The sequence below is a fragment of the Pogona vitticeps genome, chromosome 6 (assembly GCF_051106095.1).
Source record: "Pogona vitticeps strain Pit_001003342236 chromosome 6, PviZW2.1, whole genome shotgun sequence".
Lineage (NCBI taxonomy): Eukaryota > Metazoa > Chordata > Lepidosauria > Squamata > Agamidae > Pogona > Pogona vitticeps.
This window is the reverse complement of record NC_135788.1, coordinates 101553214-101567084: the sequence shown is the minus strand read 5'-3', so window position 1 is coordinate 101567084 and position 13871 is coordinate 101553214. Positions and strand designations below refer to the sequence as shown.

At 46.1% G+C, this 13871-nt stretch overlaps 1 protein-coding gene across 4 annotated transcripts in view; it reads left to right on the top strand.

Annotated features, from left to right (window-relative positions):
• Window positions 1–312: 312 nt before the first annotated feature.
• The window catches only part of SYT3 (synaptotagmin 3), a 63974-nt gene continuing 50415 nt past the window's right edge, over window positions 313–13871 (top strand). For 2 of the 4 annotated variants that reach the window (XM_020808237.3, XM_078378013.1), the window contains exon 1: window positions 313–542. The gene's annotated coding sequence lies outside the window, so the exon portion shown is untranslated. The other 2 variants (XM_020808240.3, XM_073004431.2) reach the window with 2 other exon arrangements.

Genomic DNA, 13871 nt, shown 5'->3' with positions numbered 1-13871 from the left:
GCAGCGCTTCCAGATCTTTTCCTAGGAGGCCACACGCACCCCCCCCCCCCCGTTATTTTCCTCTCTTCTTTTACGAACCCAGATATTGCACGGACTCTTGCTGGAGCGGGCGTGCGCACGCATCCTCGTGCAAATGCACACAAGCCGGTGCACACGTCCCCGCCTCCAGTAACGAGCCTTGCCGTCTTTAGTAGTTCCCTCTCCGTCCCTGCTTGGCGGAAAAACTCCATCTCTTCTATTGCTCCGCCACCCCGACCCACACCCACCCCAACGGATTGCCGCAGCTTTCCTCGCCGCCGCCGCCGCCGCCAACACCCCCGCCCCCTTACTCCTGCCGCCGCCGCCGCCGCTTTGCACAGCGCCCCCTCCTCCTCCCCCCTTCGTTCCCGGTAGGAGCGCCCTCTAGCGACATCGCCCCGCAGTAGCGGCACCAGCTCCCCAGCCAGCCCGGGTGAGGGAGGCGACGTTGGCCGAGGGCGCAAAACCAGCCGCCCGCCCTTCGCGCAGCACCGGCTACTCCGGCGGCATCGCCCGCTCTGCAGGTAAAGGGAGAGGGGACTCGGAAGGGCCGCCGGCGCCGGCGCTGGCGCTGCTTATGCTGCAGCTGCCGGAGCAGGGATGGGGATATGAGATCCGAGTGGGTTTCCCGCACCTGAGGAGAAGGAGGGTTGCTGGAGGGAAGGAAAGATGGGGTGCACGGAGAAGAGGGATGCATGCCGGGGACGGAGGTGGATGCTTAAGGAGCGCTTCGTCAAGGAGATGGAGGGGAAATGAGCAGGCAGGATGAACGGATGCAGGTGAGCAGGAGGAAAAGAGATGGTGGTGGTGATGATGATGGAAGAGGAGAAGGGGTAATGTGGGGAGAAGCAGAAGGAGTGCACCTGCTAAAGGCACAGCAATGGAATCGGAAGGTGCCACTGGACAGAGGGGGGCAGGCCCGTGGGGAGAAGGCACAGGTGGGGGGTCAAGGCGAAGAGGGTCCAGGGGAGAAAGGAGTGCGGAGGGTCCTGCGCTAGGGCAGGAGTGGGATCGGGAAGGAGGTGGCTGGAGGAAATGTCTGGGGTGCAGAGGACGCGAGGGGGCAGGTGTTTCGGGGGGGCACTTCCATTGCTGTGCTTGTTTGTTGGGGAGGGAGAGCTGGAGCCCGCGTGTGTCTGTGCTGCAGCTGCATCCATCCAGACGCGGTATCAGTGCTGGGCCCCTGCTGGGAGCGGGGGTGGGGGTGGGGGTGGGGGTGGGAGGCAGGCTGTGGGGGCAGCGCCTCTCAACTGCACCGAGTCACCCTCCCCCCCAGTCCCACACTCAGCCCCTCTCCCCCGCCTGGCACAGGGTGTAATTAAGAGGTGGTTGGCAGTGTCAGGGCACAGACAATGGGCCAGCCTCCCCGGGGCGTCTGTTGTGCCAACACGCCACTAATGTGATTAGGGGGAGCCTCTCAAATGCAGCCCAGCCGCCAGAGAGAGAGAGAGGGAGGGAGAAGAGGGGGGAGAGAGACAGCCTCCTGTATATATACATGTGCCCATGAGTGTGCAAGATGAGTGTGCGTGCAGTACAAAGAAAAGAGAGGCTTGGTTTGAGAGGAGGCAAGGGAAAGGGGTGCAGAATGGGAAGGAAGGTCAAGGAAGGCCCTGTGCCCTGTAGCCAAGGAGGGCACTGAGGACAGAAGGCAAAAAGAGAGAGAGATCCCGTGTTCTCCTTCACAGGAAGGGGTGGGGGATACCTAGGCATGGGTGTGCATGTGGGTTGGGTGTGCAAGCATAGCGGGAGGGAGCAGGACTCGTGCACAGTATGCACAAGGGTGCTCAGAATGGTGGCATATATATTGGCATTCATAAGAGGCCAGCTCAACCCCTCCCCCCAGCTTGTGTGTGTAACACGTGCACCAACAGTCTTTTCGCTGAGGGGTGTGTGTATGAAACACTATCACAGCTTGTGCTCAGCTTGTGTACACACCCTGAGCATGATAACAGCAGCTGTTTGCCTGTGTGTAATAAATAGGACCCTAGTAACACTCCCCCCTGCACACCACAACATCTCAGCTCACACAGAGATGTGAAGAGTTAACGTGTGTGTAGAGTAGACGAACAATCATGGCGCAGGAGCGCCTGTGATCCAGAAAGAGGAAAATATAGGTTTAGCCTCGGGACCCTCTTGTTTGCCGTGAGAAGTTTTGGTGGGATAATTCAGTGAAATTGCACATGTGTAATGCCTATGCAGGGAATGATCCATAGGGTCATGTCCAGCTCTGCAGTTCTAAGATGATAGGATGATATGGCCATGTGGTGGTCACACATGTGCCCACTTTGTCATGGATGTGTGTCACAGCAGCACATCCTCAGAGTCCAAAGACATAAATGTTCATTATTTGTCTTTGTGTTCACATGGAGTAAATCAAAATGCCTTACAACAATAATATGTATGTGGGAAATTATTAATAGATTAAGCATGCCTTTACTCTGCCCATCATACATATTCTGTACTCCATCATGCTATTTGCACCATTCTTCCTTGCATGCTCTTTGCATGAGTGTGCAGTTTGAGGAAGGGCCAGCCCAAGATATTTTGAGGCCTGAGGTAACTTCTCTCTCCTGGGCCCGTGACTCCAGTTTTGTCAGGGCAGTGGTTCACCTGCTCTGGGTTTTAGTATGAACATTACAGAAGCTATCTAGGGTGCTGAATGCTGTCCCCACCCCCACCCTCAAAAAAAGGTTTAGTATCTTGACTGGCTCCTGTTAAGATCAGAATAAAACCCAGAATGGATTCACCATGCCCCTGAAACTGGAGTCACCAGCTTCTGTTGGTCTAAATCCAGTTGGTAGTCCCAACCTGAGTAAATCTGGTGAATTATTGGGTTTATGTCAGTGTTGACTCATCTTTCAGCAGCTGATTCAAAGGCCTTATTTGGGACTAGAAATGGGATTTAGGCCATTGTGCTTTATGCTCAAAACAGCTGAAGCAGAAAAATCTACAAGCATTCCTGTCCCTTCCTGGCAAGTAATTAATTAATTAATTAATTAATTAATTAATTAATTATTTATTTATTTATTTATTTATTTTTATCCCACCTTTCTCCTTTAAAAAGGACCCAAGGCAGCTTACATAATTAAAAAGACAATATTTAAAAGCTAAAAACACTAAGTATACGGGTATTTAAAAAGAATTAAACAAGTATTATACAGTATTAAAAATGATAAATAAAATCAATACTAAAACACATTTAAAACCACAGAGCAGAACAATCCGTTTAAAGATGCAATTATAACCAATAAAATAATAATAATCTGCTACCCTTTCACAAGACCCAGAATCTGCTACCTGAAGCATTTGGCTCACTCTGCCTAATGGTAGAGCTGGCCCTGCTTTAACCATGAATCCTTCTGACCTTTCCCACTGCCTCACCTACATGAAGTTAGAGAGGGGCCAATCTGGGCTTGAGCAAACAGTGTCGCTGGGCTTTTAAAGAAAAGGAAACCCACTACAGCAGCTGAGAAATCCTCATTAATCAAATTAAAAGGTTGGGCTCCATAGAAAGGGGAACTTTCACCTGACTACTCTTAAGATATTTTGCTGCCTGAAGAGTAGCAGATGGTGCCCCCTCTCATTTAAGGGGCATCATAAAAAATCCAAAAGCTGCCAAGTTATTTTAGCACTGGCAGCAAGCAAGCAAACAAACCCCTCCCCATGGCTGCTGGGGAATTCAAGAATCCAAATGCCCACCCCAGTTCCGGGCAGTTAAAAATCTGCTATGAAGAAACTAAAGCACTAACCATTTGTTACACTTTCATGATGCCAAAAAAAAAAAAAAATGCTGCCCGAGACAGCAGTTCACTCCATGTCATGGCCGACCTGGCCCTGCTTCCATTTTGATGTTTGGCCTCGGATACTTGAGTTTAGACTCCTCCCTGTTCTGCATGTGAACTGGGGCTATTGGTGATCCAAGCAAGGGAATCCCATTCCAAACCCTTGGGATGAGTTGCTGCCCTATTCAGATCACAGACAGCCTGTAGAGTCCTTACTTCACTAGGTTTACTGTACATTTACTATAAACTGCTTCTCCTTTCCCCACTGAGCCTCAAGATGCTAGAAGTCCAGCCTCCTAGCTACACCCTGGGAATTGGGTGTAGCTCCTGGGTATTCCTGGGAATGGCTCCTGGGAATTCAGGAGTCCAAATGCCCAGTTCTTCGCCATATACAGTGGTGCCTTGCTTAATGATTACCCCGCATTACGACAAATCCGCTTTGCGACAATCTTTTTGCAATTGCAAAACAATGGTCCAAATGGGAGAAATTAGCTTAGTGATGATCGGTTCCCTGCTTCGGGAACCAATTTTCGCTTTACGACAATCAAAAACAGCTGATCGTCGGGTTTTCAAAATGGCCACCAGGTGCATAAAATGGTTCCGCGCTGTGTTTTAGGATGGATTCCTCGCTATACAGGCAGCGAAAATGGCCGCCGTATGGAGGATCTTCGCTGGACGGTGAGTTTTTACCCCATTGGAATGCATTGAATGGGTTTCAATGCATTTCAATTGGGTTTTTAATTTCGCTTTACGGTATTTTCGCTTAATGGCGATTTTCCTGGAACGGATTATCGTCATTAAGCGAGGCACCACTGTATAGTTGCCTTTCCTTTTCAAAATGTTACTATTTGGATGGCAACTCTTAGGTGTATGGCCAACACTGGCTGAGGGATTCTGGGGGTTGTAGCCCCCAAAATAACATTTCCAAGCTGTTGACGCCTAAAAAGTCAGAGTTGGATCCATAGGGCTGACGTAGTGATAACCAGCCTCCAGTAGGAAAGGAAAAGCATCTAGAAGAGGAAACCAAGTGAAACTGACTGCACTAAAGTTCTGTTGATTAAGTTTCCACTAATTATGATTAGATCTGGATCTAATCTGTTAGCACTTTTGGCAAGACACAGTGTAGTCCAGGGACATTAGAGGGAAAGTGTTAATAGGAGTGTGGCGGGTGTGATGGTAATAATCCTGAACACAGTAAGGATATATGGAGCCATTCCTACTTTCCTGTAACCCTACCAATGCCCTTGTATCCCAACAGGAGAGTTAATTGTGATTTCTTTCATTAGGGGCTGTAGGAAAAGTTTAGAGACAGAGATAGAATTCCTCCATCTGGCAGTGACAAGGCATTCTATCGACCGACATGGCTTGTGGATGCAACAAGGGTGGGTCATGTTACCTGGAGAGGCTAGCAGGCACAGAAGAAAGACAGCAGCAGATCTGCAACACCTGATCATATGCGCAGATTTGGGTCTTGTGGATTAGAGTGAAAGGTCTTGGAGGGGCCAGAGTTCTGGGTTCACAGAAGATCCAGTTGAGGGGCAATAAATAACCTACATAAATAAATAATCTTAGAACTGCAGAGCTGGAAGGGACCCTGTGGATCATCAAGTCCAGCCCCTGACAAGAAGGCACAGCGGGGAATTGAACTCCCAACCTCTGGCTTCGTATCCAGAGACCTAAACCATGGAGCTATCCAGCATAGCTGAGAAGAGTGTGGTTAGGTTGTTTTTGACTGTGAATATGGGAAAGAGTCTTTAGGTGGAGAATGTGGGGCAGATGAGGTTACTTGCCCTGCCACCTGGGCAGCTTTGGGTAAGCCGCATGGTCCTGGAGCACTACCAGAAGGAAGGGCTGGTGAACCACTTCAGAGTACCTTCTACCTAGAAAGCTCTGGGGAGATCGCCATCAGTTAGAATCAACTTGATGGTGACATATGTTACGTTATTCGCTTCAGAATGAGGTGAGCCACTCCTGCTGTTGTTTTTTTTTTTTGGAGGAGGGCTTCATGTTGAGGGAGTTTCTGGACATCAACCTCCTTCAAGGTCCTGTCCTGGTGGTACAGTACTTCTGGAGTGGAAGGATCCGCCAACAAGCCTTAGTGTTGCCCAAGGAATTCCTGAATACGTTCTCATTCTTTAGCAGGGAGCTCCTTCTATGTCCTCCATGGCACCAGGATGGACCGAGAACGGTGGGACTCCCAGGTTTTCAGGATGTATTTGTTTACCTCGATTTCCCAAATGTGATCTGCTTCACTACACCCTTCAACAGGGTGTTTGTGCTGATAAAGTACGATGAGAGGGACTGGAGAGACATGTGAACTGTGCTGAGCTCATAAAGGAAAAGGGAGGAAGAGGATGAGGATAATAATAATAATAATAATAATAATAATAATAATAATAATAATAATAATAATAATAATAATAATAATAATAATAATAATAATAATAATAATAATAATAATAATAATAATAATAATAATAATAATAATAATAATAATAATAATAATATAAAAAAACTGATCCTATACATCTGGGAATATAATGATGTTAGGCAGGTTGCCTTGACTTTCTTAATCAGGGATACTTTTGTGGGATATCCCTTTAACTAGATATTTTGATTTGCTAGGCATGGTGCTACATGATGAGAAGTGTCAGAGGTAAAGTTAGGAAATACACACAGATAGATAGATAGATAGATAGATAGATAGATAGATAGATAGATAGATAGATAGATAGATAGATAGATAGATAGATAGATAGATAGATAGATAGATAGATAGATAGATAGATAGATAGATAGATAATGGCCTAGTAAAGTAAAGCAAATGTTCTTGGATAGACTGACTCCTGATGGCTACTTGGAGGGGAGGGGGTTAAGGAGGCCGGATAGATGGATTCATTTTTACCACTTGAGAATTTCCCAATAAATTCTATTTGGTTATATTGGTTAGATGGTGAACTCAGTACAGTGGGGTCTTGACTTGAGAACTTAATCCGTATTGGAAGGCGGTTCTCAAGTCAAAAAGTCTGTAAGTCAAGTCTCCATTGACCTACAGTGCATTGAAAACTGATTAATCCCGTAACAGGCCGTTTTTGTTCCATTTTGGTTTTTTTCTGGTCTGTAAGTCAAATCTCAGTCTGCAAGTCAAACCTAAATTTTGCGGCCAGAGAAGTCTGTAACTCAAAAAGTATGTAAGTCAAGCCATCTGTAAGTCAAGGGTCCACTGTACTGAATGAGGTGTGGTCAAGTGGGTCATATCCAGCTGAGTTAGAAGGAAGTGGAAATGGACTTTTTAAGTAGCAAAGCAAATAGCAAAAGCAGACACTCCTTCAAGAGTCTTTCCCCCTCTGAACTTAGTTACAATCCTCATAGTTAGTATGTATGCACTAGTCTTGGGCAGGTGGTTAAGACCCATTGGCTTTACAAAAGCCTCCTCTTGCTGGAAGTTTAAAAACAGTTGGATCCGGTTTCATGAGATGGATTGACTTAGCAAAGGTAACCACACCATTTCGTTTGCAAGACCTCAGTAAAGCCGCCAATGATGGGACCTTTTTGGTAATCATTAATTCATTACGTTGCCTTAAATTGGTAGTGGCTTTACAGCGCATAACAATTACAACAAAAGAAAGATCTGCCTTGTTAGTATGGATCAGCACAACCGCCTATATTTTTGGATACCCTTGAGGTGGGGGAGGAGGAGGAGGCCTTGGGGAATGTTCACTAAAGTCTGCACAGAAGTATTTATTGCTGTGCCTCAAGATACAAAGGCCCCACTGTTGGCGAAATGGCTCTTAAACCGTCCCCCGTCTTGTCCATCCCCCTTCACCCTATTGCACATGAGCAGATGGCGGCAGATTCCCGCCCGCGATACACTGTCCACTGCTCACCTGTCTATCGCCTCATTAGCGCTGAGTTGCCTTCTGTTAGAGCGCAAGAAATGTCTGCTTTCCTGCTGCCTCCTGTTCCCCACCCACAAGTAGAGACAGATGAAGGGGAGTTTTGTCTAGAACCCCAAAAGCCCTCATTAGTCATGTCCTCTCAATGCTGCCCTGCCCTCTACACCCCCTGCACACAGCCGGGAGAGTGGGCAGCAGGAAGCAGCATCCTTTGCAATTTTTTAAAACACTCTGCTTAGTATCAACTGCAACACCTTTGGGGCAGGGACTCTTAACATTTCAGAAACAAAATGTGCTCTGCCTCGCGCACAGCTGATGCTAGATACCGGTCAAAACGCAGCATTAGGCATTCCTCCTTCCTCCCTTCCCTTCTCCTCAGCCTGTGGGAGAAGAGAGCGTGTTACGGCTTTCTTTTCATGTGTAAATTGGTAGCAGCATTCTCTCCTGATTTTGGTTTCCACCCCTCCCCACAGCCTCCATTCCACCCCCAGCCCTGGAGACCTTGTAAGCGGGGCTGCCTTGTTCTTTTGTGTCGGGATGTGTGGTTGTGTCTTTCTCTACTGGGTGGGGGTGCCTCGGATCTACCTTGGCGGAGGTTCCCCTTGAAATATCTCCCTTCCTCTTGTTCCTACTCATCTCTCTCTCTCACACACATACAGCACAGTGAGTCACTGCATGCGGGGGTGGGGAGTGGGGAGTGACTGAAGCACGGCGGCGTTGGCTTATCGCGGAGCCAGCCAGAGCTGAAATCCCAGTGTCTTCCCCACCTCAAGGCTGCTTACGCACCCTCACAAGGCCATGGCCTCCTTCCTTCCTTCCTTCCTTCCTTCCCTCCCTCCCTCCCTCCCTCCCTCCTTCCTTCCTTCCTTCCTTCCTTCCTTCCTTCCTTCCTTCCTTCCTTCCTTCCTTCCTTCCTTCCTTCCTTCCTTCCTTCCTTCCTTCCTTCCTTCCTTCCTTCCTTCCACCGGTGAGCTGGCTGGCTGCAAGCAAAGGTATGGAAAGCATGTGCCACAGGTGTTGGCATATTGACCGTTTGAGCCACGTCCATGTTAAAAGGGTGCCTCAGTGGCTACAGCAGGGTGCCCTGTGCTTCCTCTAGTTCCACGTGTGTTCACAGCAGGCGCATAGCAATCTCTCTCTCTCTCTCTCTCTCTCTCTGAAGTGGCTGGCCTGTGCTAATGTCAGAAGAGCACGGCGGTGGTTCACGCAGATCTTTATTCACTGTGCCAGGAAGCCCCACGCTGAGCATAAAGTGAGGCGATCAGCATAAAGTGAGGCTATAAGCTATCCAGGTGTGAAGCGTTTTGTGCCGGCCGGTTGTGCCTCCTTTTGCCAAAGTTTGGAAATGTGACCTCTTTCGACGACTGCCCCCAAAGTTGCCAATGTTGACTAAGGAATTCTGGGAGTTATAGTCCAAATAGAATGATTTCCAAACTCTCTGGTCTTTGTGGCTTGGGCAGAAAGCCCTTTGATAGGTAGTTGACCAAAGGGTGGGCCCAAAGGATGTTGCCCAGCAAATAAGCATGCTGTGCAACAAGTGGAAGAAATGTGCAATGATTCAGTGGGGTGTCCACGGAAAGCAGGCTAGGCACACCGGCTTCTGGGAATAAGTGTCACTACTTCATGCAGGGCTAGCGTTGTCAGTGAGGCAGCTGTCTCGAGTAACAGCAGCTTTAGGGTTCCATAAAAGGACAGGAGATGATTAGTAGCTTGATTTATTCTGATTACATTTTTACTGCCAGGATAGATTCTTGTGAGATTGTTATGCCTCAGGTGCTAAAATAACCTGCTAGCCTAGAGTAGGGTGGTAATTTGTAGCTCTGTCTCAGGCAGCCAAAAATCTTAAGTGGGCCCCACGACCACACACCACTTTTTGAGACTGCGGACACATCCAGACAGCTGCTGTCCGGAACTGAATTAGTATTCCCCTGCCCAGTATACACAAAGCCAAAGAATACCTATGTATAAGGAGAGTGCAGTTGCTATAACTATGTTTAGTTACGGAAACTAAACAGGGAAATATAGAGGTATTTTACCACCTGAGGCAATGAGAGTGCTTAGTCCCCTTCCACCTGCAGAAAGACCTGGGATTGGTGACTGAATTTAATTGAATCGAATCGAATTGAAGCTGGTGGTAGGACAGCATTCTCATCCCCTTTGAGGACATTAGGCTAACCTGGTGTCAAGATGGGAATCAAAGCAGGTGAGGTTACAAGGAGTACCAAATTTGGTCATTGAACAAAAAGGAATCTGGAAGAAGCTGCTGCTGCTGTCCCTTCTATATCACCCATCATCTTCTAGGCAGTTGCCTCATTTCACCTAATGATAGAGCCACTCTTGTATTATAAGAGCTGAAGGAGAGCCCTGCTGGGTTGGAGAAAAGTCTTCTCTGTTCCAGAGCTTGGGCAAAGTTACTGTTTCGGACTACAATTCTCAGTGGCCTCCAGCATGCATAGCCAGTGGTAGTATTTATCTGTTGAAATTTTGGGAGTTGTAGTCCAAAGAAAAAAGTACCACTTCTGATCTATTCCGGCAGGCTTTTTCATGCAGTGACCAACCAGATCCATCTTAGGAAGCCCAACAGGCAGGACATGAATCCTATAGCCTTTTCTTCCCATTTTTCTCCAGCACTGGGCAATTGGAGACCTCTAAAAAAGTAACTTCTCCAAGCTCTGCCTTGCATTGTTGATGACTGGAGGTGTGTTCACTTGTATATTTGTTGCTTAATTAAGGGTGTCTGTTTTGCACTGCAGAACAAAATCTGTAGAATGGAGGTAGGGGTTTACAGCTATGGAAGGACTTGGTGGATGTCTGAATGTAAGAAGATGGATGCCACACATTGTTAGGGGCAGTGGCTGAATCTTTTGGTTTGTTCAAAGTCATGCCAGTGCATTTATGTTATCATGCTAATTACTGTGTTTGAGCAAGTGTTTGTACTTGCATGTTCATGTCCACCACATACCAGATGCTATGTGCTACATGTGGATCACATGCTTATGGGGGACATATGTGGTCATATTTGCAGAAAATAACATAGGAGGGTGCTGCATGGTATAATCCCATATGTATGTTCAGTTGATCAGGTCTTGCATCTTTGAAATCAAAATTTGACATTTTACTCAGCTTTGGGAGGAAAACGCTCTTTTGACCTCAATTCCTGGTCTCTCAAATGGGAATATCAGCAGTCTTTGCCAGGTGGTACTGGGACAGTGAACAAGTGAACAAGATAAATATTGTACAGTATAATGTTTGTGCAAGGGGGACATTTTGCTTGTCAACAGTGGTTTCAAATCAGCAATAATAATAAAATAAAAAACACACGATATCCAGCTGCCCAGTCTTGTAACTAAAATGGAAAAAAGTGCAGATATTTGCCCATTTAAATAATAGCTTTTGTTGTTCTGTGTGCTCTCGGAGTGACACCTACATCTCTTGGAAGGAACACATCCCAGAAAAATGGGTGTATTTGGGTGTGATCACATGGGGAAACAAATCCCTAGCAATCACACGATGCACAGGGAGATGTGTTCCAGCCTGATCCCAATCCATCCTCTAGCCAGGCTAGAGTGATTCCCCAGCAGATGGAAAGGTTGCTTTTAAGGAGCAATGGTATACGTAGCACTGATGAAAATAATATAAATGTATGGACTTCCCATTGTCACCCCTCACTCCTAGCTTGCATGGCTACCAGTGAGGAATTATGGGGATGTACTTAAAAAAAATCTGGAGACATCTGTTTTTAAATAGGTATATACAGTAGAGCAGTGGTCTCCAACCTTGGGCCTCCAGATGTTCTTGAACTTCAACTCCCAGAAGCCTTCACCATCACCTCTGCTGGCCAGGATTTCTGGGAGTTGAAGTCCAAGAACATCTGGAGGCCCAAGGTTGGGAACCGCTGCAGTAGAGGATTGCATTGTAATACCGTGATAAGTGGTCATAAATAAGAGCCTTTTCGACTGGCTGCTGCATCGTTCAGTTCTGAGAGTTCACCCTACAAGAAGGATGAAATTCTTTGCAACAGGGCAGGCAATTTGGGCTGTCTAGATACTGTTGGCATCTACTGCAACTCCCATCATCCTTCACCACTGGTTATGCTGACTAGGACTGATGGGAGTTGAAGTACCTAACAACTAAAGGACCATAAGTTACTCATTCTTGCTGTGCATGCTTAGTAATAATACGTAATAATAATAATAATCATATGCTATCAAGTCACTTCTGACTTATGGTGACCCTTTTCAGGACTTTCCACATAGAGAATACTCAGAAATGGTTTCCCATTCCTTTCCAGTGAAAATACCACTGAACATAATAAGACTTGCTTCGGAGTAAACAGATATAAGATCACATGGTAGATACAGTATGTCTCTTCTGAGAAAACACAGGACTCTCCTTTACGTCTAAAAGAAGTTTGTGTCCCTCCTATTTATTTTTTGCTAAAATGCAGAACCAAAAATAGATACAGTAAACAAAAACCGGCAACATCAGACAGTTTTGCTTTAGCAGAATGCTTCCCAAATAACTCTAATAGCCAAAAGCTACACCAGCAATAAAGCCATCAGTCTGAGTTGAAGAAACGTTATCTCTGCCAATCCTGATCAATATCCTGTCTATGATGGGAAGAGATGAGGCTGATGACCACAGTTATTATAATCATATGCTTGCTAAAAGTAGACTTAAATGGCACATCGACAAAGTTCTTTGCAACAAGCCTGATAGATGTAAACCTCTGTAAATTCAACCCATCTGTACAGCACAACCTGTGCTAATGCTGTATACTCATTGCCACTTGGGATTGGGACCTGGAGCTAGGTACAAGTCCTTGCTGAGCTGCATTGTGTTCTTGAGTTATTTACTTTCCCCCAGCCTGGCCTACTTCATAGGGCTGTTTTTTTGAGGTTACAACAGGGAGGAGGAAGAGAGCTGTTTGGAGAAGAAGTTGGAATTACAGTGGTGCCTCGCTAGACAGTTACCCCACATGACAGTTTTTTCGCTAGACATTGACTTTTTCCGATTACTATAGCGATTCGCAAAACAGTGATTCCTGTGGGGGAATTTCGCTGGACAATGTTTGGTCCCTGCTTTGCAAACCGATTTTCGCTAGACAACGATCTGCTTTTCGCTAGACAATGATTTCGCTAAATAGCGATTTCAGTGGAACGGGTTATCATCGTCTAGCAAGGCACCACTGTACAGGTAATCAATACACCATGGCCTGAATTATATTGGCAATTTATATTTGAATAGGTGAAGTTAGTAAGTCATGGTGGCAAATTGCCACTGACTGAGGCACTGGTTGGGTTGGGTTGGGTTGGGTTGGGAGGGGGTGGTTTGCATTTGTAAGATACCCAGTGGTTTAGGTATCTGACTGTGGGGCCAGAGGTTCCCACTGTGCCTCCTTGGAGAAGAGCTAGCCTGGGTGGCCTTAGACAAGCTGCAATAATATGCAGGGCAGAAGAAGGCAGTGGTAAACCACTTCTTATTTTCTACCTGGAAAATCCTGGAAAAGGGTCACCATAAGTCAGAATTGACTTGACGGTACATTATTATTATTATTATTATTATTATTATTATTATTATTATTATTATTATTATTATTATTATTATTATTATTATTATTATTATTATTATTATTATTATTATTATTATTATTATTCTGGGTTCTCCCAAGCAAGCCATTACCTTCACTTTATTTCTTAGTGGCTCCAGTGAATTTGCTGTCAGGGGGATCAGTGCAACAAACAACACCACATCTCTGCCACATGGGATGGTTATGAGTTTACCATACAAGACTGACTCTCAGCTGGAGGTCAGAGGAAACCAGGGAAACCATCTCTGCATCCATTGCTTGCATACTGCAGGTGGTTAAGGAATTTGGACAAGTGCTTCTTCCAGAGGAGTCCACAATTCCAACGGAAGCTTGGTTGAAGGTGCTGTTATAGGCAAACAGGCCCCAAGATGTTTTCTGTCATTTCTCCGAGAGAGGAGTCCACCTCTGACTATGTGCAGAATGAACCACCCCCACCCCCAATAAATCCCACATTTGCTTGCTTGCCACTTTCACACTTAGTTTTGTGCACAGGAACATCCAAATAATACAATCGTATTTTGACAGAGTTCTCTAAGACATCAGCCAGTGTTCAAGTTTTAATATTTATTACATTTTGGTTTTGTT